A 25,988-nucleotide genomic window follows, 5' to 3' on the forward strand; every position below is an offset into this window, starting at 1 on the left:
GACTACATAGGTTGACCCAATAGCTAGCCTCCCAAACTATGGTGAGTTTATGATCCTATGGGAGGGTCCGTTAGCTAACCTTCCATAGATGATGTTTAGATTCAGCTCACACTATACTGTCCCCATCTTTTTTATTAGGTAGCGCTTGAGCAGTAATTCACCCCAGAGATGGGATGTGTCGCTCTGTAGATCTGCAGCGCCAAAAAAAGTGTGAACCACCACCTCCAAACCTAGAGTGGGTCCGAATCAGTTAAAGTACTATATGAAGCTTCAAGGCACTCTAGTTACTCAAATAACTATAGAGACTAGGCTCAAACTTCCTAAAGCCTATAGTAAGACCGGTAGATACTTACTAGTAAAACCAGTTGTTTACTCAATACTCACCCTTTTTTCCTTTTCTTTTTCAAGCACTAGCCGAGGTGGGATGGTGCTCGGGAGCTACGCTACACAAAGGGGTATCGACCTGGGGCATCATTTTAAATTGCACTGTTGTGGGTTGTCATTTGTATTCATTTTGTACCACGCTCGGGAGCTACGCTACACAAAGGGGTATCGACCTGGGGCATCATTTTAAATTGCACTGTTGTGGGTTGTGACAATATGTCATTCATCGACATGGATGAGATCCCAAATCTAATTATCTACAACACATGACAAATATGCATGGCAATCATCACATTCATTATATACTCAAACAAGTAACAACAATCACAATAAATCATACATATCCAACCTAACCGAGTGCCACTCACATTTAAACTACTATCGAACAAAAGCTATTTTTGTTGACTCACGAACATCGTAGTCCAACTCATTACAAATTTCACAACTGCCTCTCAACTTCGATAAACAAACCGAACCTAGGGCACAATAAGGATTAGGGTCTCTAACAATGTTGCAGGCTGTGGGGTTCGAACCCACGCGCACTTATGTGCAGAAGATCTTAAGTCTTCCCCCTTAACCTCTCGGGCAAACCTACGGAGTTTATTATAGTATTTTAATATTATTAAAATGTTAAAAATCTTTTTTTTTTTTCATTCAAATAACCAAAATAGGGAAATGATGTGCAATGTTGCAGGCTGTGGGGTTCGAACCCACGCGCACTTATTGTGCAGAAGATCTTAAGTCTTCCCCCTTAACCTCTCGGGCAAACCTGCTGAGTTTATTATAGTATTTTAATATTATTAAAATGTTAAAAATCTTTTTTTTTTTTTTCATTCAAGGGTAAACCCACCTACATTTGTGTGCAAAGATCTTAAGTCTTCCCCTTTAATATCTCGGCTGAATGTTAAAATATGTTTGTTCAAGTTATGTGCAAAGATCTAAAGTCTTCCCCTTTAATATCTCGGCTGAATGTTAAAATATGTTTGTTCAAGTTATGTGCAAAGATCTAAAGTCTTCCCCTTTAATATCTGAGCAAACCAGCTGAATTTATTATTTTATAACCAAAATGAGGAATGATGTGTGGTTGTGGGATTCGAACCCACGCGCACTTATGTGCAAAAGATCTTAAGTATTCCCTCTTAACCTCTCTAGCCTTAATTTATAATAATATTTTAATACTATTAAAATGTTAAAATTTTCTGTGTTGGTTCTGAATTCTATTCTCATCTTCTTTCTTTCGCACTATCAAACTTTCTTCCTCCAATTATCTTTTTTGGAAAAGCCAACTTCTCCCTCTCTCGTAGAGTCATGACATGCTGTGCTATGTTGATAGAACTATAGTTTCACCACCTCGTTTTGTGTCAGAAACCTCTTCATCACTCAACACCAAATATTTGGCGTGGAAAGCAGCCGATCAACAGCTTCTCTGTCTCCTACTCTCCTCTCTCACCAAGGAAGTCATTGTCGTCGTCGTTGGTCTCTCTACTTCACGTGATGTTTGGCTCGCGTTGGAGACTACATTCATCCATCATTTGAAAGCCTGTGAACTAAGACTCAAGGATGACTTTCAGCTGATGAAACGTAGCACCAAACCTGTTGCTGAGTATGTCCATACCTGCAAAACAATATGTGACCAACTTTATGCCATTGGCAGACCCGTCGAGGCATTGATATAGTGCACTAATTCCTTCGTGCACTAAGCACCAATTTTTCAACTTTTTTTTTTTTTTTTTTTTTTTTTTTTGCAGATTTTTAGTCTCTAAAGCTAAGTTTGAGTTGTTCCACCGCTCCCTTAAGTCTTCTGACTCTGCTCCTACGATATTCACAACCACTAATCGTGGCTGCGCCCATGGAAGTCATCTTGCTTCCTTTAGCAACCAGTGAGGTCGCTCTCATTCCCACAACAACTCTTCCAACCGAGGACGAACCCACTCGAGTTAAGGTCGTCGACCACCTTGCTGCCAAATATGTCGCATGGAGAGCCATTATGTTGTCTGCTGCACCAACAATATGTTCGGTCTGATTCTACTCATGCTCACCTTGTTGAAGTCTTCAACACGTACTGTTCTATTGCTGGACCCGAGGCCGTTGATTAGTTTTTGGACATTGGGGCTTTGGCCCATATGACCGTCAATCCATCTATTTTGGATCAGTCTAAAAATTACACTGGTAAGGACTCTGTAATGGTAGGAAACGGTGCATTCCTACCCATTATCCACACTTGTATTCTTTCTCTCGTTCCAAATATTCACTTATTAGATGTCTTGTTGTCCATAATCTCACTAAAACTCTCATTCCAATTAGTAAATTAACGTCTAATTTTCCTCTCTTTGTTAATCTTCTTACTATCCAGAATTGTCAGACAAGAAGGGGTGACAACGAGTAAAAGAGATGGAGGGCTATATGTGCTCGAGCACGGCAACTCTGCTTTTATTTTTGTCCTTAGAAACAAATTTTTACGTGCTTCATATGATTTATAACATGCTCGTCTGGGCATGTGAATTATTTTGTTATTTCTTTTTTTAAATAAAAAAAAGGTCCTCTTTCTCTTACGTCTTTATTGCCTTTTCCATCACTAGGTAGTACCTATCAGCTTGCAAAAAATCATCGATTGCCTTATTCCCGCAATGAATATAGGTCGTCTCATGTGTTAAACCTTATTCATTGTGATCTTTGGGGTCCTTTCCCCGTCACATCCAATTTGGATTTTCTTTGCTATGTTATTTTTATCGATGATTATTCCTTATTCACTTGGCTTTACCCTTTAAATTTTAAATTTGATTTCTTTGATATTTTTCTTCAATTTCAAAAACTTGTGGGAAAGTCAACATTCTACTCGTATCAAGGTTTTTCAAAACAATGGAGGTGCTGAATTTACTAGAACTTGCTTCAAAACTCACTTACTACTTCTAACATCCACCATCAACTCTCTTGTCCATACATCTGCTCAAAATGGTTGTGTTGAGAGAAAATATCGTCATGTGACTGAGACTGGCTTGGTCCTTCTCTTTCACTCTCATCTTTCTCCTCGTTTTTTTGTTGACGACTTCAACACTGTAGTTTATATTATCAACTGGTTGCCTACTCCACTCCTTGGAGGTAAGTCACCCTTTGTACTCCTCTATGGCTACTCTTCGCATTATGACAATTTTCATCCCCTTGGTTGTCATGTTTATCCTTGCTTGCGTGATTAGATGTATAACAAACTTTCTCCCCGCTGCATTCCTTGCATTTTCTTGGGTTGAAGGCCCAACTTCTTTTCTCTCTTCATATTTAAATTTTTTTGGAACCGCATCTTTACCATATTGATTCATCTCCCTACCACTTCTTCACCGCACATTCCTTGATCTAGCTCATCTGTGTGATATTTGATCTGACCTTGTGGATGAGTCTGTGTAGGTTGATACTTCTCTTGCAGGTTCCTCTTTGCCACCCTCGACTACTAATCTACCCTCTATTGTACCTGCTGTTGATTTCTCTTCTTCTTTGGGCTCTCTTCTTATGGTCACACGAGCCAAACCTGGTATCTTCAAGACTTGTCATCCAGCAAATCTTGGCATTTTGGGCTCATATGGACTTCTTTCTATTCTTTTTGCATCCATTGAACCAAGAAGATTTAAATCTGCTGCTAAGAATCCTGCTTGACTTGCTGCCATGGATTAAGAAATTTGAGCTTTACAACAAAATGACACTTAAATTTTAGTTCTTCGTCTTGCCAACACCAACATCGTGGGCTCTAAATAGGCGTTTCGTATTAAATATTTGCCCAATGGATTCGTCGAGCATTCCAATGCTCGTCTTGTTGCCAAAGATTATACTCAGGTTCTTGGTCTATACTACACTAAGACTTTCCGTCAGGTTGTCAAAGCTACTGCTGTCCATGTTGTGCCTTCTCTTACTGTCACAAATAAATGACCACTTTACCAACTTGATGTCAAGAATGCTTTCCTCAATGGCACTCTTATTGAACATGTTCATATGGACCAACCTTCTATGAATATGAATCCTCGATTTTCACTCATATCTATCTATTAAAAAAAGCTCTCTATTGCTTAAAGCAAGCTCCTCGCGCCTGGTTTCAACCTTTCAGCTTATTTCTTCTCACAATTAGTTTTTTTTTTTTTTGTTTTTTTTGTTTTTTTATTTATTTATTTATTTATTTTTTTTATTATGCTGTCGCTCTGACATTTCCCTTTTTGTCTTTCATCAGCAATCTAACCTTATTTTATGCTTCTTTATGTTGATAACATTATTGTTACGGACAAAAACTCATATCTTCTTGGAAGCTTTACTCGCAACCTTCATTATGAGTTTGCTACCAAGGATTGGGTTCTCTCAGTTACTTTCTTGATCTTGAAGCTTCACCCACTCTGGAAGGTCTCTTTATTGGTCAGTTAAAATATACTCGAGATATTCTTACTCATGCTCAGTTGCTAAATAGAAAATCAGTCCACACCTCATAGTTATTTCTCAACACCTAACTGTTGATGGTTCTCCTTTCTCCAATCCTACTCTCTATCGATCTCTTGTTAGCTTCCTTCAGTACTTGACCATTACGCGTCCAGATATTACCCATGCTGTCAATTCTGTCAGTTAATTTTTGCATGTCCCTACTGCAGACCACTTTCTTGTTGTTAAACGTATTCTTCACTATGTTAAGCAAACACTCCAATTTGGTCTTACCTTTCGTCCATTCACTGTTCCTAATGCACTAGTGGCTTATTCGAATGCTTACTGGGCTGGTTTTTTTCAATCCTCGTCGTTCTAAACTCGGTTATTCCATTTATCTTGGTAACAATCTCATTTCTTGGAGTGCCAAAAAATAACCTACTATCTCACGCTCCAGCTGTGAATCTGAGTATCGTGCTCTTGCCATGACTGTTGTTGAACTTTTTTGGCTTATGCATCTTATGTGACAACAAAAGTGCTATTTTTTTAGCTCTAATCTCGTTTCTCACAAGCGGGCCAAATATATTAAATTAGATTATCATTTCCTTCAGAAACTAGTTATCGCTAGCAAACTTCACACACAGTATGTACTTTCCCATCTCCAAGTTGCTGACATTTTCACTCAAAGTGTTTCTCGACCTCACTTTGAATTTTCCAGATTCAATCTTCACGTTCGTTCAAATTCGACGTTCAACTTGGGGGGGGGGGGGGTGGATGTTGAATTATTGTTTACCATATGTATCATATTTGACCCTTTATAATAAGTTATATTGAGGATATTTAGCCTTCCATTATAGTATATTATAGGTACTATATTTGACCTTTTATTAAAGAAAAATATCCAGATATTTGCCTTTTACGGCTTACTATAGGTATCATATTTTTCCTTTAATTACAGTCAAATATCTTGTACCCATTTATTACTCTTTTGCTCTTTCCATATCCTTTGTAATTATTTTATTATGCAAATAATTATAAATAGAGAACTTTCACCACCATTTAGGTGAGATGGTTTTAGCAAATATTCTCAGTTTGGAGTAACTTCGAGGAACGAAAGATTCGCGAACTCAAATTTAGGGAAAAGACAGCTAAGGCCAACCAAGTAACCATGTAAGCGGCCTTACTATAGGATAGGCTGGACAATTGCTTGATGTATGACAACACGTGCCTAGTGGCACCTGCACGTGTCACTTATGATTTATACGCATGATGCTTAATGATGATTTATGATATCTGACATATGATGACGTAAATGAGTTATATGATGATGTCTTATCATGTTTTACGATGATTATGATGAGTTATATAATAACAATGCATACTAGTATGATGACGTAAGATGATGGTATTTTCTTAACATGACGTTATTTTTTATATTGAGATGAGAAGCATGTTTTGAATACCATATTGCATTATGATGATAATTTTCCTAGGAAACAACCCTAGTTAATATTAATGATGATGAAAGTATGAAGACTAATGCACATATATAACTTATAATAATATAAGGATGAAATTAGGGTTGTGTTAAATATGTTTTAAAGATGAGAAACCATAGGGACCTCATGCATTATGTTTGTACATAAACATCAGGCTACTTTTCCTTTTATAATGATTAAAACGGACACGTACACTAAGATGATGATGGTGATCATGTCGCGCCTGACACTCAGGGGTCTATTGATCTCTAAACGATGTTACTAACAGCTAGCTCAACTATGATTGGTCCAGGGGGTGCAAACCGCCTGGAGATTCATGTCGCATGTGTGGATCATGTGTAAGGAAGTACTACATATCCAAGTTAGTCAGGACTTGAGGCCACCAGTATGATGGTCTTAACAATATGTCCCTAGATAACTTGCATGTGTTTGCATTTTTACGACGTCACCCCAATAGTGAGGTCACTTACTGAGTATTCCTCGAATTGAGAAATACTCAGGTTGTGTGCTACATCATTTTCAGGTAAAGGCAAGGCGACCATACATCGAATTGAGAAATAGTCAGGTTGTGTGCTACATCATTTTCAGGTAAAGGAAAGGCGACCATACATCGAATTGAGAAATAGTCAGGTTGTGTGCTACATCATTTTCAGGTAAAGGAAAGGCGACCATGTATGGCTGACAACGACATTGCAATCAGAGAACATTGAACTCGAAATGACACTCATATTTCGGGAGACTTCTTAAAGTGAGAATGTTGCAAGGAAAAAATCTAAATTTTAAAATGTCTGAGCCCGAGTTCGAACCGGAGACCGTGAAACTAGCATGATAACCAAGTACACCAACTAGACAAGGTGAGAATCCAAAAAAACTCTTTGAACTCGAAAGTACACTCATATTTCGATAGACTTCTTAAAGTGAGAATGTTGTAAGTGAAAAAATATTAAGTGAAAAAATATAAATTTTAAAATGTCTGAGCTCGAGTTTGAACCGGGGACCTCTAGTGTGTAAGATTAGCGTGATAACAAACTACACCACCCAGACAAGGTGAGAATCCAAAATAACCCTTTGAACAAGAAAGGACACTCATATTTCGAGAAAAATAACCCTTTGAACAAGAAAGGACTATGTCTGAGCCTGGGTTCGAATTGGGGACCTCTAGTGTGTGAGACTAGCGTAATAACCAACTACACCACCCAAACAAGGTAAGAATAAAAAATAACGCTTTGAACTCGAAAGACCACTCATATTTCGGGATGAAGACTTCTTAAAGTGAGAATATTTTAAAGAAAAAAATATAATACACACACTAATGTGATAACCAACTACACCACTCTAAGTCAAGGTTTGAATAGGGGACCTCTAATGTGTGAGACTAGCGTGATAACAACGCTTAGGACACTCATATTTCGAGAAACTTCTTAAAGTGAGAATGTTGTAAGGAACAAATATAGGTTCGAACCGGGGATCTCTAGTGTGTGAGACTAGCGTGATAACCAACTACACCACCCAGACAAGGTAAGAAATCAAAATAACGCATTGAACTCGAAATGACACTCCTATTTCGAGAGACTTCTTAAAGTGAGAATGTTGTAAGTGAAAAAATATAAATTTTGTGAAAAAATATATATTTCTTAATGTCTGAGCCTGAGTTTGAACCGGGGACCTCTAGTGTGTGAGACTAGCATGATAACCAAGTACACCAACTAGACAAGATGAGAATCCAAAAAAACTCTTTGAACTCGAAAGGACACTCATATTTCGAGAGACTTCTTAAAGTGTGAATGTTGTAAGTGAAAAAATATAAATTTTAAGATGTCTGAGCTCGGGTTTGAACCGGGGACCTCTAGTGTGTGAGACTAGCGTGATAACCAACTACACCACTCAGACAAGATGAGAATCAAAAATAACGCTTTGAACTCGAAAGAACACTCATATTTCTCTGAGAATGTTGTAAGGAAAAAATATAAATTTTAAAATGTGTAAGCCCGAATTTGAACCAGGGACCTCTAGTGTGTGAGACTAGCGTGATAACCAACTATACCACCCAGACAATGTGAGAATCCAAAATAACGCTTTGAACTCGAAATGACACTCATATTTCGAGAGAACACCACCCAGACAAGGTGAGAATGCTGTAAGGAAAAAATATAAATTTTAAAATATCTGAGCCCGGGTTCGAACTGGGGACCTCTAGTGTGTGAGACTAGCGTGATAACCAACTACACCACCCAGACAATGTGAGAATCCAAAATAACGCTTTGAACTCGAAAGGACACTCATATTTCGAGAGAACACCACCGAGAATGCTGTAAAGGAAAAAATATAAATTTTAAAATGTCTGAGCCCGAGTTCGAACCGGGGACCTCTAGTGTGTGAGACTAGCGTCATAACCAACTACACCACCCAGACAATGTGAGAATCCAAAATAACGCTTTGAACTCGAAAGGACACTCATATTTCGAGAGAAAATATAAATTTTAAAATGTCTGAGCCCGGGTTCGAACTGGGGACCTCTAGTGTGTAAGACTAGCATGATAACCAACTACACCACCCAGACAATGTGAGAATCCAAAATAACTCTTTGAACTCGAAAGGACACTCATATTTCGAGAGAACACCACCAGACAAGGTGAGAATGCTGTAAGGAAAAAAAATATAAATTTTAATAAAATGTCTAAGCCCAGGTTCGAACCGAGGATCTCTAGTGTGTGAGACTAGCATGATAACCAACTACACCATCCAAACAATATAAGAATCCAAAATAACGCTTTGAACTCGAAAGGACACTCATATTTCGAGAGAACACCACCGAGAATGCTGTAAAGGAAAAAATATAAATTTTAAAATGTCTGAGCCCGAGTTCGAACCGGGGACCTCTAGTGTGTGAGACTAGCGTGATAACCAACTACACCACCCAGACAATGTGAGAATCCAAAATAACGCTTTGAACTCGAAAGGACACTCATATTTCGAGAGAACACCAAGGTGAGAATGCTGTAAGGAAAAAATATAAATTTTAAAATGTTTGAGCCTGGGTTCAAACCGGGGACCTCTAGTGTGTAAGACTAGCATGATAACCAACTACACCACCCAGACAATGTGAGAATCCAAAATAACTCTTTGAACTCGAAAGGACACTCATATTGAGCCCGAGTTCGAACCGGGGACCTTTAGTGTGTGAGACTAGCGTGATAACCAACTACACCACCCAGACAATGTGAGAATCCAAAATAATGCTTTGAACTCGAAAGGACACTCATATTTCGAGAGACTTCTCCAAGTGAGAATGTTGTAAGTGAAAAAATATAAATTTTGTAAAAAATATATATATATTTTAATGTCTGAGCCTGGGTTTGAGCCAGGGAATATATATTTTTTAATGTCTGAGCCTGATAACCAACTATACCACCCAGACAAAGTGAGAATCCAAAAGAACGCTTTGAACTCGAAAAAACACTCATATTTCGGGAGATTTCTTAAATTGAGAATGTTGCAAGGAAAAAATATAAATTTTTGAACTCGAAAGAACACTCATATTTCGGGAGATTTCTTAAGGTGAGAATGTTGTAAGGAAAAAATATATTCGAACGGGAACCTCTGGTGTGAGACTAGCGTGACAACCAACTACACTCATATTTCGGGAGATTTCTTAAGGTGAGAATGTTGTAAGGAAAAAATATATTCGAACGGGAACCTCTGGTGTGAGACTAGCGTGACAACCAACTACACTCATATTTCGGGAGATTTCTTAAGGTGAGAATGTTGTAAGGAAAAAATATATTCGAACGGGAACCTCTGGTGTGAGACTAGCGTGACAACCAACTACACCACCCAGACAAGGTGAGAATCCAAAATAACGCTTTGACCTCGAAAGGACACTCATATTTCGAGAGACTTCTTAAAACGAGAATGTGTCTGAGCTCGGGTTTGAACTGGGGAGCTCTAGTGTGTGAGACTAGCGTGATAACCAACTACACCACCCAGACAAGGTAAGAATAAAATATAACGCTTTGAACTCGAAAGGACACTCATTAAAGTGAGAATGTTGTAAGGAAAAAATATAAATTTTAAAATGTCTGAGCCAGGGTTCGAACCGGGGACCTCTAGTGTGTGAGACTAGCATGATAACCAATTACACCACCCAGACAAGGTGAGAATCCAAAATAACGCTTTGAGTAGAAAAGACACTCATATTTCGAGAAACTTCTTAAAGTGAAAATGTTGTAAGGAAAAATGAGCCCGGGACCTCTAGTGTGTTAGACTAGCGTTTTTTAAAATGTCTGAGCCCGGGTTTGAATCGAGGATCTCTAGTGTGTGAGACTAGAGTGATAACCAACTACACCACCCAAAGAGAATCCAAAATAACTCTTTGAACTCGAAAAGACACTCATATTTCGAGAATATAAATTTTAAAATGTCTGAGACCGGGGACCTCTAGTGTGTGAGACTAGCGTGATAACTAACTACACCACCCAGACAAGGTGACGTGATAACTAACTACACCACCCAGACAAGGTGAGAATCGGAAATAACGCTTTGAACTCGAAAGGACACTCATATTTCGAGAGACTTCTTAAAGTGAGAATGTTGTAAGTGAAAAAAATATAAATTTTAAAATGTGTGAGCCCGGGGACCTCTAGTGTGTTAGACTAGCGTGATACCCAACTACACCACCAAGACAAGGTAAGAATCCAAAATAACGCTTTGAACTCGAAAGAACACTCATTTCTCTGAGAATGTTGTAAGGAAAAAATATAAATTTTTAAAATGTCTGAGCCCGGGTTCGGGGGACCTCTAGTGTGTGAAACTAGCGTTATAACCAACTATACCACCCAGACAAGGTGAATCCAAAATAATGCTTACTCGAAAGAACACTAATTTCTCGGGAGATTTCTTAAAGTGAGAATGTTGTAAGGAAAAAATATAAATTTTAAAATGTGTGAGCCCAAGTTCAAACCGGGGATCTCTAGTGTGCGAGATTAGCGTGATAACCAACTACACCACCCAGACAAGGTGAGAATCTAAAATAACGCTATGAACTCGAAAAGACACTCATATTTCGAGAAACTTCTTAAAGTGAGAATGTTGTAAGTGGAAAAAATATAAATTTTAAAATGTGTGAGCCCGGTTTCAGGCCGGGGACCTCTAGTGTGTGAGACTAGCGTGATACCCAACTACACCACCCAGACAAGGTGAGAATCCAAAATAACGCTTTGAACTCGAAAGGACACTCATATTTCGAGAGACTTCTTAAAGTGAGAATGTTGTAAGGAAAAAAATATAAATTTGACTAGCGTGATAACCAAGTACACCACCCTCACAAGGTGAGAATCCAAAATAACGCTTTGAACTCGAAAGGACACTCATATTTCGAGAGAACACCACCGAGAATGCTGTAAGGAAAAAATATAAATTTTAAAATGTCTGAGCCCGGGTTCAAACCGGGGACCTCTAGTGTGTGAGACTAGCGTGATAACCAACTACACCACCCAGACAATGTGAGAATCCAAAATAACGCTTTGAACTCGAAAGGACACTCATATTTCGAGAGAACACCACCCAGACAAGGTGAGAATGTTGTAAGGAAAAAATATAAATTTTAAAATGTCTGAGCCCGGGTTCAAACCGGGGACCTCTAGTGTGTGAGACTAGCGTGATACCCAACTACACCACCCAGACAAGGTTAGAATCCAAAATAACGCTTTGAACTCGAAAGAACACTCATATTTCTCTGAGAATGTTGTAAGGAAAAAATGGAGGACCTCTAGTATGTGAAAATAACCAACTATACCACCCGGACAAGGTTAGAATCCAAAATAACGCTTACTCAAAAGAACCAATTATACCACCTTGCAACTATACCACCCGGACAAGGTGAGAATCCAAAATAACGCTTACTCGAAAGAACACTCATATCTTGGGAGATTTCTTAAAGTGAGAATGTTGTAAGGAAAAAGTGAGAATGTTGTAAGGAAAGGAAAAAGTGAGAATGTTGTAAGGAAAGGAAAAAGTGAGAATGTTGTAAGGAAAAATATAAATTTTAAAATGTCTGAGCCCGGGTTTGAACTGGGGACCTCTAGTGTGTGAGACTAGCGTGATAACCAACTACACCACTCAGACAAGGTGAAAATCTAAAATAACGCTTTAAACTCGAAAGGACACTCATATTTCGGGAGACTTCTTAAAGTGAGAATGTTTTAAGGAATGTTTTAAGGAAAAAATATAAATTTTAAAATATCTGAGCTCGGGTTTGAACCGGGGACCTCTAGTGTGTGAGACTAGCATGATAACCGACTACACCTTCCAGACAAGGTCAGAATTCAAAATAACGCTTTGAACTCGAAAGAACACTCATATTTCTCTGAGAATGTTGTAAGGAAAAAATATAAATTTTTAAAATTTCTGAGCCCGAGTTTGAATCGAGGACCTCTAGTGTGTGAGACTATTGTGATAAGCAATTACACCACCCAGACAAGATGAGATTCTAAAATAACGCTTTGACCTCTAGTGTGTGAGACTATTGTGATAAGCAATTACACCACCCAGACAAGATGAGATTCTAAAATAACGCTTTGACCTCTAGTGTGTGAGACTATTGTGATAAGCAATTACACCACCCAGACAAGATGAGATTCTAAAATAACGCTTTGAACTCGAAAGAACACTCATATTTCGGGAGATTTCTTAAAGTGAAAATGTTTTAAGGAAAAAATATAAATTTTAAAATGTCTGAGCCCAAGTTCGAATCGGGGACCTCTAGTGTGTGAGACTAGCGTGATAACAAACTACACCAGCAACCTCTAGTGTGTGAGACTAGCGTGATAACAAACTACACCAGCAACCTCTAGTGTGTGAGACTAGCGTGATAACAAACTAAACCAGCAAGAAAAAGTGAGAATCCAAAATAACCATTTGAACTCGAAAGGACACTCATATTTTAAGGAAGAAATATAAATTACTAGCGTGATAACAAAGGTGAGAATCCAAAATAACCCTTTGAACTCGAAAGGACACTCATATTTTAAGGAAGAAATATAAATTACTAGCGTGATAACAAACTACACCAGCAAGAAAAGGTGAGAATCCAAAATAACCCTTTGAACTCGAAAGGACACTCATATTTTAAGGAAGAAATATAAATTTTAAAATGTCTGAGCCCGAGTTCGAATCCAAAATAACCCTTTGAACTCGAAAGGACACTCATATTTTAAGGAAGAAATATAAATTACTAGCGTGATAACAAACTACACCAGCAAGAAAAGGTGAGAATCCAAAATAACCCTTTGAACTCGAAAGGACACTCATATTTTAAGGAAGAAATATAAATTTTAAAATGTCTGAGCCCGAGTTCGAATCCAAAATAACCCTTTGAACTCGAAAGGACACTCATATTTTAAGGAAGAAATATAAATTTTAAAATGTACTCGAAAGGACACTCATATTTTAAGGAAGAAATATAAATTTTAAAATGTCTGAGCCCGAGTTCAAATCAGGGACCTCTAGTGTGTTAGACTAGCGTGATAACCAACTACACCACCCAGACAAGTTGAGAATCCAAAATAACGCTTTGAACTCGAAAAGACACTCATATTTCGAGAAACTTCTTAAAGTGAGAATGTTGTAAGTGAAAATGTCTGAGCCCGGGTTCAAACCGAGGACCTCTAGTGTGTGAGACTAGCGTTTTTAAAATGTCTGAGCCCGGGTTCAAACTGAGGACCTCTAGTGTGTGAGACTAGCGTGATAACCAACTACACCACCCAGACAAGGTGAGAATCCAAAATAACGCTTTAAACTCGAAAGACACTCATATTTCGGGAGAAAATGTGTGAGCCTAGCGTGATAATCAACTACACCACCCAGAGAATCCAAAATAACGCTTTGAACTCGAAAGGACACTCATATTTCGAGAGAACACCAACCAAACAAGGTGAGAATGCTGTAAGGAAATTTAATATAAATTTTAAAATGTCTGAGCCCGGGTTCGAACCGTAAGGAAATTTAATATAAATTTTAAAATGTCTGAGCCCGGGTTCGAACCGGGGACCTCTAGTGTGTGAGACTAGCGTGATAACCAACTACACCACCCAGACAATGTGAGAATCCAAAATAACGCTTTGAACTCGAAAGGACACTCATATTTCGAGAGAACACCACCCAGACAAGGTGAGAATGCTGTAAGGAAAAAATATAAATTTTTAAAATGTCTGAGCCCGAGTTCGAACCGGGGACCTCTAGTGTGTGAGACTAACGTGATAACCAACTACACCACCCAGACAAGGTGAGAATCCAAAATAACGCTTTGAACTCGAAAGGACACTCATATTTCGAGAGACTTCTTAAAGTGAGAATGTTGTAAGTGAAAAAATATAAATTTTAAAATGTCTGAGCCCGGGACCTCTAGTGTGTGACACTAGTGTGATAACCAACTACACCACTAAAACAAAATATAACGTAAGAATGTTGTAAGGAAAAAATATAAATTTTAAAATGTCTAAGCCCGGATTCGAACCAGGGACCTCTAGTGTGTGAGACTAGCGTTTTTAAAATGTGGGTTCGAATCGGGGACCTCTAGTGTGTGAGACTAGCGTGATAACCAACTACACCACCCAAACAAGGTGAGATTCCAAAATTACACTCATATTAACTCGAAAGGACACTCTGCTCGGGTTCGAACCGGGGACCTCTAGTGTGTGAGACTAGCGTGATAACCAACTACACTACCCAGACAAGATGAGAATGTTGTAAGGAAAAAATATAAACTTTAAAATGACTGAGCCCAGATTTGAACCGAGGACCTCTAGTGTGTGAGATTAGCGTGATAACTAACTACACCACCCAGACAAGGTGAAAATCTAAGATCCTAAGCCCATGTTTGAACCGTGGACCTTTAGTATGTGAGACTAGCGTGATAACCAAGTACACCACACAGAGAAGGTGAGAATCCAAAATAACACTTTGAACTCAAAAGAACATTCATATTTGGGGAGACTTGTTAAAGTGAGAATGTTGTAAGGAAAACATATAAATTTTAAAATGTCTGAGCCCGGTGTGTGAGACTAGCGTGATAACCAACTATACCACCCAGACAAAGTGAGAATCCAATATAATTATAATTTATAAGAACACTCACATTTTGGGAGACTTCTTAAAGTGAGAATGTTGTAATGAAAAAATATAAATTTTAAAACTCGAAAGAAACCAAAATAATGCTTAAAATATATGATCCTTTGTTTGGTTTGATAACACTTTGTTTTCTTATTATCATATTGGGTTTGAATCCACGCGTACTTAGGTGCAAAAGATCTTAAGTCTTCTCCCCTAACCTCTTCGACAACCCTACTTAATTTATTATAATATTTTAGTAGTATTAAATTGTTAAAAATATCATTCATTATTTTTCAAATTACCTTGAAATAATATTACTTTTATCATTCTGCATTCTTGAAGTCATCAGTATAACCCTCTAGCCAATATTTCTCCTTCTCCAGTTTTTTGCGTTCATCTAAATCAAGTGTGTGAATTGTTGTGCGGTCCTAACAATTGGCATCAAAGCTAGGAGATACTCACCATAATCTATGAAAATGGAAAGCTCAAAGATTGGAATCGAAAAGTTTGATGGATTCGATTCGATTTCTAGAAGATGCAGATTGATGATTATCTGTACGAGAAAGATCCTCATAAACTCTTGTCCAAGGTGAAGCTAATTACCATGACCCACAAAGTAGTGAAAGCTCAAGGATCGGTAGTCTCTAGGATTGATCTAGTTGATGTTGTCAAGAATGTGGTGTTCTACATTATCAAGAAGAAAACAACTTCATATATGTTGAAGACGTTGTCGAATATGTACGAAAAATCGCCAGCTATAAGTAAAGTGTATTTGATGAGTAGGTTTTTGAATTTACAAATTTCTAAAGTTGGATTTGTTGCCAATCATATAAATGAAATTAATTTATTATAATGTTTGCTAACTTCAAGAGACGAAAAATTGAAGTTGAAAATCAGACTAGTTTGAAGATCAAATGTTTGAGGTCTGACAATGGATGAGAGTACGAAAAGTCAAAATTCAAAGCATTCTGTGTAGTTAAGGGAGTTAGATTAATAAGGACCGTTCTCAGTAGCTAAAGACAAAAGGAGGATTCTTGATTGCCAAAGACATTATGGGTTAATCATGTGAACACAAAAGCCTACTTGATCACTTAAGAACCATTAGTACCCTGTGAGTTCAAGTTGCGATAAGAGTACTCTTGGTTGCTTTTGTGTTTGGGTTGTTATATTTTGACTCCATTTTTGGAAACTACAAAACAAGCGGAAGTTGAGATTGAGTTGGAGAAAAGTTTACCCAGCGAAAACTCTTGAAATTGTTGGTGAGAAATTAGAGGTGGAGCAAGTGACACCCGATCCAGTGTTGTGAGGAGATCATTCAAAACCATCCGAACATGAGATAAATATTCACCTTTATTACACTATTTTTTGTTAACCGTTAAGGGGAACTAGAGTCTTTTGACGAGGCCCTACAGTTGAAGAATACAACAAGTGGGAGCAAGCTATGGATGATGATAAGAGTTGGATGTCTAGGCTTCATAATTGTGTTGTTCTTTCATCTCCTAAGGTTGAGTACATGGGAATAGCTGGAGCTGGAAAAGAGATAGATATATACTTTATACAAATAGTCATATAATGTCATATAATTGATGAAGAACTCAGTCTATTATTCGAAGACAAATAACATCAAAAGAATATATCATTTCACTCGTAGGTTAGTGAAAGAATTTGATAGGTGTATAAAGAAGATAGAAAGTGCAAAAAATAAAGCAGACATGTTAACAAAATGAGTTGATGTTGGGAATTTGAGGTTCCCGAACTCGCGCTAGCAAAGAAACCAACAACTCTTCGCAAACGCTCAATTTCACACGAATTAATTCCTTATATATTTGAAAGTACAGAGATCAAAATAAATTTAAAATACAAAAATCAAAATAAAACGTTAACTAAAAAAAATTTAAATACATTCTTATAATAAGACGATAATTATCATGACATGATTCATATAATCATTATATGATTATGATACAACATTGTTCGAATAAAAACCTTCCACTTTCAAAAATAAATAAATAAAATCCGTCACCAAATAATACATGCCTTCTAAAAAAAACAAATTAAAAAGAATATTATAATACTAATAATAATAATTATTATCATTATTATCATTATTTAAAACATTGTAGCATGTCGCATGGCGGTATAATTAATTTAAGAAAAGTAAAATTGATGACATGGGGTTTGATTGAATAAAAAATTCTAAACATAATTATATATGATCATCAATGTCTATTAACACTCAAACCCTCATAAATAAATATTAATTAACACAATAATTATTATTATTTTCTATCTACTATCTCCTTGTTCAATACTTGCCTCGATAAATTTATGTGTTGTAAGTGTACTTGATTTGAAGCTATGAGAGAAATCTTACAGATGGGATGTGAACGGCTCAAGTCGACCGCTAGCAGATATTTGCTCTCTTTGGACTTCTCATTTCGAGCTTTTCCCTCAAGGTTTTTAAAACGTATCTGCTAGAGAGAAGTTTCAACACCCTTATAAAAAGTGTTTCATTCTCCTCTTCAGCTGATGTGGGATCTCACAATCCACTTCTTTTAGGGCCCAACGTCTTCGCTGGCACTCGTTCCCTTCTCCAATCGATGTGGGACCCCCCATTCCACCCTCCTTTAGGGTCCAACGTCCTTACTGGCACACTGTCTAGTGTCTACCCCCTTTTGGGGCTTAGCCTTCTCGCTAGCACATCGTCCGGTGTCTACCCCTCTTCGAGTGTAACGACCCGAAATTTTCTACTTAATTTAAGGTCGCTACTGTATACGTACCATAAACATTGAATGCGGAATACTTCATTTAAATTCTATAAAACATAACATTTATCTTAAAACACAGCTATTGACTTACATGTTTCGAAAACATCTTTAAAACGACATAACAAAAGACTAAATAAAATAAATAAGCGTTTAAGTCAAAAACATCCTATTCTAACCTAAGTATAAGAAGCCTTGAGGGGAAAGCCCGAAAGGGAAAGCCCAAAGAGGACAATATCTGCTAGTGGTGAATCTGGGTCGTTACAAATGGTATCAGAGCCAAACACCGAAAAATATGCCAGCCTTCTCGCTATTCCTTGAAGGGGGGTAGACATGAGGTAGTGTGCCAATAAGGACGTTGGGCCCCAAAGGGGTGGATTTGGGAGCAGTCCCACATCGATTGGAGAAATAAAAGAGTGCTAGCAAGGACGCTGGGCTCCAAAGAGAGGTGGATTGTGATGTCCCACATTGGTTAGGGAGGAGAACAAACCACCATGTATAAGGGTGTGGAAACCTTCCTGTAGCAGATGCGTTTTAAAGCCCAAAGAGGACAATATTTGCTAGCGGTGAATCTAGGTCCTTACATCAAGGCTCGCCTCCTCGCTTGCACGTCGCCTAGTGTCTAACACAAAGCCCAAAGAGATAAAATATAAAAATTAAAAATAAAAAAGGTTTGTTTTGATTAGAAAGCATTGAAGGTGGGGATTTAGTTAGAGTGTTTTGGAGGGTTCAAAAATGGTTGGGGGTACTTTTGTTGTTAGTGGGCCCACTTTTTGTCTTCAGTTTCATGCATGAGGGCCGTCCCATTATCTTCCCCAACTTGAATGTCGGGCACATGCACTCCTATTTTTATATTCTTTTTTTCCCTCCATAATATTGTCGGGTTTTTTTTTTTTTTTTTTTTTTTTTTTTTAATTTATTTCTTAAATATTAATAAATAATTAAACCATGTACATTCACCGAACCCATCCTACCTTCCCCACCTAGCTTTACGGCTCACCTAATTTTTTTTATTTTCTAATTATTCACTTACTTTTTTCCCTAACTTTTCCTTCCCTATATATTATTTTACTTAACATATTTGTTTATATAATTTCATTTTTTTTTTTTTTTTTTGGAAAACCAAAATGTTATTTGTTTCGCTTCTAGTTGACATGGCTCGACCATCTCGATAATTGAGTCGATCTTTTTAAAAATATTTAACTATTGTGATCGTAGTTGATGTTAGTAATGTCTTGTGATTTGTAAATATTTAAACTTTACGAATTTTTAATTATTAATTTAACATGTATTATGAATCAGTAGAATTTTTTAAATAATTAAAAAAAAAAACTAACTCAGACTGCTCAACTCAACCCAAATATAGAGAGTTGGGTTGTATTAGGTTTAGAATTCTATCTGTGTTGTTCGAGTCATCTATCCAATAACCCAAAATTCTAAAGGATTTTCTAAACCCAATTAAATAAAAATAATCAAATATATATATATATATATATATATATATATATATATATATATATATATATATATATATAATTATATATATAATTATGTCATAAGCAAAATATATATATATAATATTTATTTATTTTAAAATTAACATTGTTTGCTTCAATATCTATCCAATCACGAGCGTTAAACTTATTTATTTAATAGCATAGATTCTTAGATACAAAATTAAAAGGTTTAATTCGGTTTTGAATTAAATATAGTTTAGAGACTTATTAAAAATTTTAAGATATATTTAAGGACTAATTAGATGTAATTTTAAAATATCAAATATCGAACTTTGGGATTCATTCCATTTTTAATTACGGTAAAAATTGTAAAATATCAAATTTATCCATACTTTAATAACATAGGAAGTTTCCCCAATGAAAACTTCAGTAAAAATCGTGATACTTGAGGTACCGAAGTTTAAATCTTTTCAAATCGTTAACATCTAGATTTGGCTTTCCATTCCATGTAGCAATGGATATAGTTCAACACTTCTGTTGTCGAGATGGAATGTTCGTGTTGTTGAGTTTGAATGTTTGGAGGTATAGTAAGTCTCGACCATTTTGAGAATATGTCATGTAGTATGCCATAATTACATTCTACGGGCCTCAGAACGCGATTGTGCAATACATACTCTCACTCTTGACTATATCAGCCAACTAAACTTGGGTTGCCGTTGGCATGAGCGACACATATCTGCTCTTGAAAAACAGTTTTAGAAAATAGGGTTGAAATGGACATGTGATTACAGGTAACACGTAGAGATAATTATGACATTAGACATGTAATTACAGACAACATGCTCTAAATAAAAAATTTTGTGGTTCAGTTAACGAGTAACATATGATCATCTTGTAAAATATAATATTTTTTTTAAAATTAACGAATTTATAAGAAGAGATTAAATATTTTATAGTTCAATCTTATGTAAATTATTATATTGATAACCCACTCACATGTCTCTACAAGGACATTTTAGATCAAATCATTTGTAATAATTACAAGTTGTATCAATAATGTTAAGATAAAAAAAAAAAAAAAAGAATTTTTACGAGACTTTAGAACATAAATTTTAACAATTATATTTGGAAGGATTTGACATGATATTTAGCTAAATAATGAACTATTTTGTCGACATATGTCCCACATAAAATTCCAATTAACAACACCACACATTATGATTTATTTCCAAAAAGGACAAACATAAACTTCACATTCACCGATTAATCCATCAATGTTCCCTTAAACATAAACCAACAATCCAAATAGAGTTCAGGACTATAAAATGTTCTTACGAAAAGATAGGTCACACCATAATTAATTGTGTATGCATTTCTAACCCTAACCGTGTGGGTATTTAGTATTTTTAAATAATCAGCCAACTGCTATTTCTTTTTCAAGTGAAGGTAAGGACACCCTTGTGCGGATGACAGTGTTGTTGTGAATACCATGAAACCAAAGTTAAGGTAGTTACATTTCGGTTTAAATTGAAGCCCTTAGGTTAGATAAGAGAATTATTTAAAAAGAATTTTACAAAATTTTCACCCATATTAAACATATCATGCATGCAGTGACAGTCTTGTCTTTAAGAGATAAGTATGATTTTTTTTATTTGATTAAAAAATAACTCGACAATCCAACCCAACTCAAAATTAGGTTACCCAAGTCACTAACCGAATAACCGAACCAATCTTTAGTGTTGATCCGATAAATTTCTTCAACCTTATCCGTATATCTCTAAATTTTATAATTAAAGGTTTTTTTTTTAAAAAAATAATTTAATGTATTTTTTTTTTTTTTTAATGGTAAGCTATATAATAAAATAAAATAATATGAAAAAGTTATAATAATAAAAGATCATAACCGCACATTGAAAAACGCAAGACATCCCATCCGTTGAAAAAACAATCAGTCTCGATATCTTCAATCACCCCGTAAAGCTTCTCATCATCACTCCTCCACCTCCAGATTTGGTTTCGAAAACGACGCCAACAAATGTCGTTTCGATACTTTTACCAAAATACCCCCGTCTTTTTTAAATTTCAAAATAAAATATATAAAAAAAACAAAAAACAAAAACTAAATGAGCCAGTTTTACCTTTTCCCTTGTCAGTCTTGGTCCCTATGAAACTATCGTACCAGATAGCTTACAGACCCAGCCCACTCTTCACGCGCCATCTCCGCGCGTGTTATACACCTCATTTCCTTTTTAAATTATTTATCCTTTTTTTTCCTTCTATTTTTAATGTTTTTACAATTAAATTACTTTATTATGATTTTTTTTTCAATTAAAATCATATATGATAGAAGCTAAGATAGTCATGTTATGAAATGGAGCGTAGTGTTCATGCCAGACATGAACATGCCACCACGAGACAAACGAGCGATTTTTGAGCTAGACATGACCAAACAACATTTGTCTTGTAATTGGCTATGAATTTAACCATAATGAGTTGAAACGAATCATTCACGGTAGTATCGTTTGAGGAATAAATTTGACTACAATTTTTTTTTTAGTAAATAATTTCCATAAAATACTAAAAGATAAATGAAAATATAATTATTTAAAATGTATCCGTAAATATGAGTATAGGTTAAAAGTTTTAATTTTCACTTTCACATTATATGGTCGTTAATTAGTGATATATTAAAATTACCGTCAACTATATACTAGATTTGAAAATTCGTTATTTAGTTGTTACATTTGAAAAAGTTTTCATTAGATTCGAAACTTAAAGAGAAAAAAAACGTGTATTTGTCTAGTCTCTATAATTCAAAAAGTTTATAGGCTCTCAAATTTTCATTTTTATTTTATATCTAATAAGTCACGACACATTACTAATGTCTCTATTTTCCAGTTGGTTAGATTGACTCAGTCACAACAAAAAGTTTCAATTCACAACCTAACCCTCTATTTCAAGTACCTACGAATTCGCCAATTATGAGTTGGGCGCTTGAACCATTCAGCCATGGATGGGTTGTGTTGATGCATCCAGTGGTTCGTTTTTTTAATTATTAAAAAATTCATACTTATTAACCATACATTCCCACATTAATAACTAAAATTTCATAGTATTCACAAGTCAGAATGCATCAATAAACGTCAAATATTCTTAATCTTCATAACAATTTTAAAAATACGATAGAATTTAGTCGTGAACCCTATTTTCGAATTGATCAAATTGACTCGACCCCAAAAGTTTCAACCTCCACCCCGAACCAAATTTTCAATTAAAAAAAAAAAAAGAAAAAAAATTAACCTAACCCAATCTTTACAATTGAGCCCATTTGCCATCATCCACCTAAACATTTATTAAAAAAAAAAAATAATAATAAAAAAAAATAACCACAAAAAGAAAAAGAAAAAAAGAACGTAGAGAGAGAAACATAGAGAGAGAGAAAGAGAGAGAGAGCACTTTACCACTTTTATATGTTGCACGCATCCATAGCAGAGTACTCCAAAACCAGAGAGAGGAGAGAGAGAGAGAGAGAGAGAGAGGAGGAGAGAGAAAATCCTGAAGCAAACTCAGAAGGAGAAGAAGAAGAAGAAGAAGAAGAAGAAGAAGAAAGCATTTGAGTTTCAGAGCTGTAAAGAAAAGGAAAGAAAAGAAAAGGTGTTCTTCTTCATAACTCTCTCTGTTTCTCTGTTTTCTCTGTTTTCTCCTAATTGCATCTCACCTTGAGATTCCCTTCAGATCTCACCCTCCATCTCCATTTTCAACAACCTTTCTGCTTGGTTCGTATGATTATTGCTTGTGGGTTCTTGCTAGATGAAGGCCATGCCCTTTCCTTACCCTTTTGATGACCTTCGTTCAAATGGGGTTTTGAATTTTTCCTCTGTTTCCGATTCTTCGCCGCCTCCCTTCCGCCGTCACAACCACCGTCAACACTGGAGTTCTACTGATAACACTAATCTGCTCAAACAGATTTGCTATGTGGGTGCTGCTGAACCCACCTCTGTTCTCGACACTAGAAGAAGCCCAAGCCCTCCCACTTCCACTTCCACACTGTCTTCCTCTCTCGGCGGCGGCTGCGGCGGTGGTGGTACTGCCTCCACCGACACTACCGTGGCGGCGCCGCAGTCTTCTCTCCCTGAAAACCCTTCTCCTTTAGATAAATGTGGCGGCGGAGGCGGCCTTGGAATGGATGATTGGGAGAGCGTTTTGCCGGAATCCCCTGGGCAAGGACCTTCCATTCTTGGGTTAATTATGGGCGATGTGGAAGACCCATCTCTTGGATTGAATAAACTCCTGCAGAGCGGCGGTGGCGGTGGCGGTGTTGGTGGTGGTGATTCTCATCTGGACTTGGAATTCTCCGGGAGTTTTTCCGGTGTCGATCATGGGTTGGTGTTCGAACCCAATACTCTCGCCGGTGAGTCCATTGTCGACCCTTCTCTCCAAGCCCCATCTTATGCTAGACTTTCCGCCGCCGTGTCGAACTCGAACGCCATGTTTTCCGGCGTGTTTCAGAATCAAAATCAGCTGTCGGAAACCGTTGACGAGAAGCCACAGATTTTCAATTCTCCCCAAGTTATGATGAATCAAAATCAAACCCAGTTCACTCATAATCCACCTCTGTTTATGCCTCTTCCTTTTGCCTCTCCCGGCCAAGATCACCACCAGAACCACCACCACTTCCTCGGCGGTGTCCCGCCGACAAAACGGTTCAATTCCGGTCCGATTCCACCAAATTATCCTGTGAAATCACCATTTCTTGATTCGGGTCAAGAAAATATCAATCGCAGACAACAACAACAACAACAGCCCCAACAAGTTCAGTTGTTTCCTCATCAACAGCAGAGGCCATCCATGGCGGCCTTGGCCAAACAAAAAATGGTGAATGAAGACATAGCGAATCAACAACTCCAACAGGGCATCTCCGACCAGCTATTCAAGGCCGTAGAGCTGATCGAAACAGGCAATTCAGTTCTCGCGCAAGGGATATTGGCGCGGCTCAATCACCAGCTCTCTTCCCCTATTGGGAAGCCCTTTCAAAGGGCTGCTTTCTACTTCAAGGAGGCCTTGCAATCGCTCCTTCAAAACCCATCAAACCCCTCCAATCCTTCCCCTCTCAGCATCATTTTCAAAATCGCCGCCTACAAATCCTTCTCCGAAGTCTCCCCTGTTCTCCAATTTGCCAATTTCACCTCAAACCAAGCCCTCCTCGAGGCCTTTAACGGCTCGGGTCGGATTCACATCATCGACTTCGACATCGGCTACGGCGGTCAATGGGCTTCTCTAATGCAGGAGCTTGCCTTAAGAGGACCCCCATTTCTCAAAATCACTGCCTTTGCTTCCACTTCCACACACGACGATTTCGAGCTCGGTTTCACTCAAGAAAACCTCAAGAATTTCGCTAACGATCTCAACATTGGGTTCGAGCTCGAAATCATAAACATCGAGTCTCTCAATTCTGGTTCATGGCCTCTAGCTCTTAATGTCTCTGAAAACGAAGCCATTGCAGTGAATCTCCCCGTTGGTTCCCTTTCATTGCCAATGATCCTCCGTTTCATAAAGCATCTTAACCCGAAAATCGTAGTGTCTGTCGACCGAGGCTGCAGCCGAGTCGATGCGCCATTCCCCCACCGTGTTATCCACGGTCTGCACTCATACTCGGCGCTGCTCGAATCCATGGAAGCTGTAACAGTAAATATGGATGCCCAGCTGAAAATTGAAAGGTACTTGGTGCAGCCATGTATCGAAAAAGTGGTGACGAGTTCTCAATGTTCGAACGAGAGGCTGCCACCATTGAAATCGATGTTTTTGTCATCCGGGTTTTCGCCATTGACATTCAGTAACTTCACGGAGTCGCAGGCGGAGTGTCTGCTACAGAGGACGCCAGTTCAGGGGTTCCATATCGACAAGAGACACTCCTCGCTTGTTCTATGCTGGCACCGGAAGGAGCTCGTTTCAATCTCTGCTTGGAGGTCTTGATTTTTCATTTTTATGCCATTTTACTTTGTCTAATCAAGATCAATATCATTATCAAATTTATAATTGTGGGTTTTTTTTCTTTTTTTTCTTTGGGTTTATCCATTTTCTTATGCTAATTGTCTATGAAAACTGATCGTTATTAATCCAACTTCAATCTCTTTTGGGGTTTTTCTTTTTGTACAGTTTCTTCTCTATTGTTTGATCTTGAGCAGGCTATGTTAATGTCTTGAAATTATGTGTCGGTGATCTAGAATGTATGCGTGATATCCCACCTTGGTTAGAGAGGGGACGAAGCATTCTTTACAGGGTGTGGGAACCTCTTCTTAACATGTGTTTTAAAATTGTGAGGCTGATAACACTACGTAACGGGTCAAAACGGACAATATCTACTACCAGTGGGTTTGGATTTTCAT

General features: G+C 37.3%; 12 non-coding genes and 1 pseudogene across 13 annotated transcripts; 1 reads left to right on the forward strand and 12 right to left on the reverse strand.

Moving 5' to 3' along the window:
• Positions 1 to 896: 896 nt before the first annotated feature.
• Positions 897 to 979, reverse strand: TRNAL-UAA (transfer RNA leucine (anticodon UAA)). The gene has a single exon. It is a non-coding gene; the product is annotated as a tRNA-Leu (tRNA).
• Positions 980 to 1,073: 94 nt separating this feature from the next.
• Positions 1,074 to 1,157, reverse strand: TRNAL-UAA (transfer RNA leucine (anticodon UAA)). The gene has a single exon. It is a non-coding gene; the product is annotated as a tRNA-Leu (tRNA).
• A 6,931-nt stretch (positions 1,158 to 8,088) lies between these two features.
• TRNAV-CAC (transfer RNA valine (anticodon CAC)) lies at positions 8,089 to 8,162 on the reverse strand. Its single transcript has one exon. It is a non-coding gene; the product is annotated as a tRNA-Val (tRNA).
• Positions 8,163 to 8,758: 596 nt separating this feature from the next.
• On the reverse strand, positions 8,759 to 8,832 carry TRNAV-CAC (transfer RNA valine (anticodon CAC)). The gene has a single exon. It is a non-coding gene; the product is annotated as a tRNA-Val (tRNA).
• Positions 8,833 to 9,121: 289 nt separating this feature from the next.
• TRNAV-CAC (transfer RNA valine (anticodon CAC)) lies at positions 9,122 to 9,195 on the reverse strand. The gene has a single exon. It is a non-coding gene; the product is annotated as a tRNA-Val (tRNA).
• Positions 9,196 to 9,297: 102 nt separating this feature from the next.
• On the reverse strand, positions 9,298 to 9,371 carry TRNAV-UAC (transfer RNA valine (anticodon UAC)). Its single transcript has one exon. It is a non-coding gene; the product is annotated as a tRNA-Val (tRNA).
• A 2,325-nt stretch (positions 9,372 to 11,696) lies between these two features.
• TRNAV-CAC (transfer RNA valine (anticodon CAC)) lies at positions 11,697 to 11,770 on the reverse strand. The gene has a single exon. It is a non-coding gene; the product is annotated as a tRNA-Val (tRNA).
• A 110-nt stretch (positions 11,771 to 11,880) lies between these two features.
• Positions 11,881 to 11,954, reverse strand: TRNAV-CAC (transfer RNA valine (anticodon CAC)). Its single transcript has one exon. It is a non-coding gene; the product is annotated as a tRNA-Val (tRNA).
• A 367-nt stretch (positions 11,955 to 12,321) lies between these two features.
• On the reverse strand, positions 12,322 to 12,395 carry TRNAV-CAC (transfer RNA valine (anticodon CAC)). Its single transcript has one exon. It is a non-coding gene; the product is annotated as a tRNA-Val (tRNA).
• Positions 12,396 to 13,744: 1,349 nt separating this feature from the next.
• TRNAV-AAC (transfer RNA valine (anticodon AAC)) lies at positions 13,745 to 13,818 on the reverse strand. The gene has a single exon. It is a non-coding gene; the product is annotated as a tRNA-Val (tRNA).
• A 473-nt stretch (positions 13,819 to 14,291) lies between these two features.
• On the reverse strand, positions 14,292 to 14,365 carry TRNAV-CAC (transfer RNA valine (anticodon CAC)). Its single transcript has one exon. It is a non-coding gene; the product is annotated as a tRNA-Val (tRNA).
• A 111-nt stretch (positions 14,366 to 14,476) lies between these two features.
• On the reverse strand, positions 14,477 to 14,550 carry TRNAV-CAC (transfer RNA valine (anticodon CAC)). Its single transcript has one exon. It is a non-coding gene; the product is annotated as a tRNA-Val (tRNA).
• An 8,548-nt stretch (positions 14,551 to 23,098) lies between these two features.
• Positions 23,099 to 25,751, forward strand: LOC111807026 (scarecrow-like protein 6 pseudogene; annotated as a pseudogene). The gene is made up of 2 exons (XR_015423281.1): positions 23,099 to 23,256; positions 23,338 to 25,751. The product of XR_015423281.1 is annotated as a scarecrow-like protein 6 pseudogene (transcript).
• Positions 25,752 to 25,988: the final 237 nt, after the last annotated feature.

Source organism: Cucurbita pepo, chromosome 12, assembly GCF_057944985.1.
Source record: "Cucurbita pepo subsp. pepo isolate OVF chromosome 12, ASM5794498v1, whole genome shotgun sequence".
In the NCBI taxonomy this organism is placed as follows: domain Eukaryota; kingdom Viridiplantae; phylum Streptophyta; class Magnoliopsida; order Cucurbitales; family Cucurbitaceae; genus Cucurbita; species Cucurbita pepo.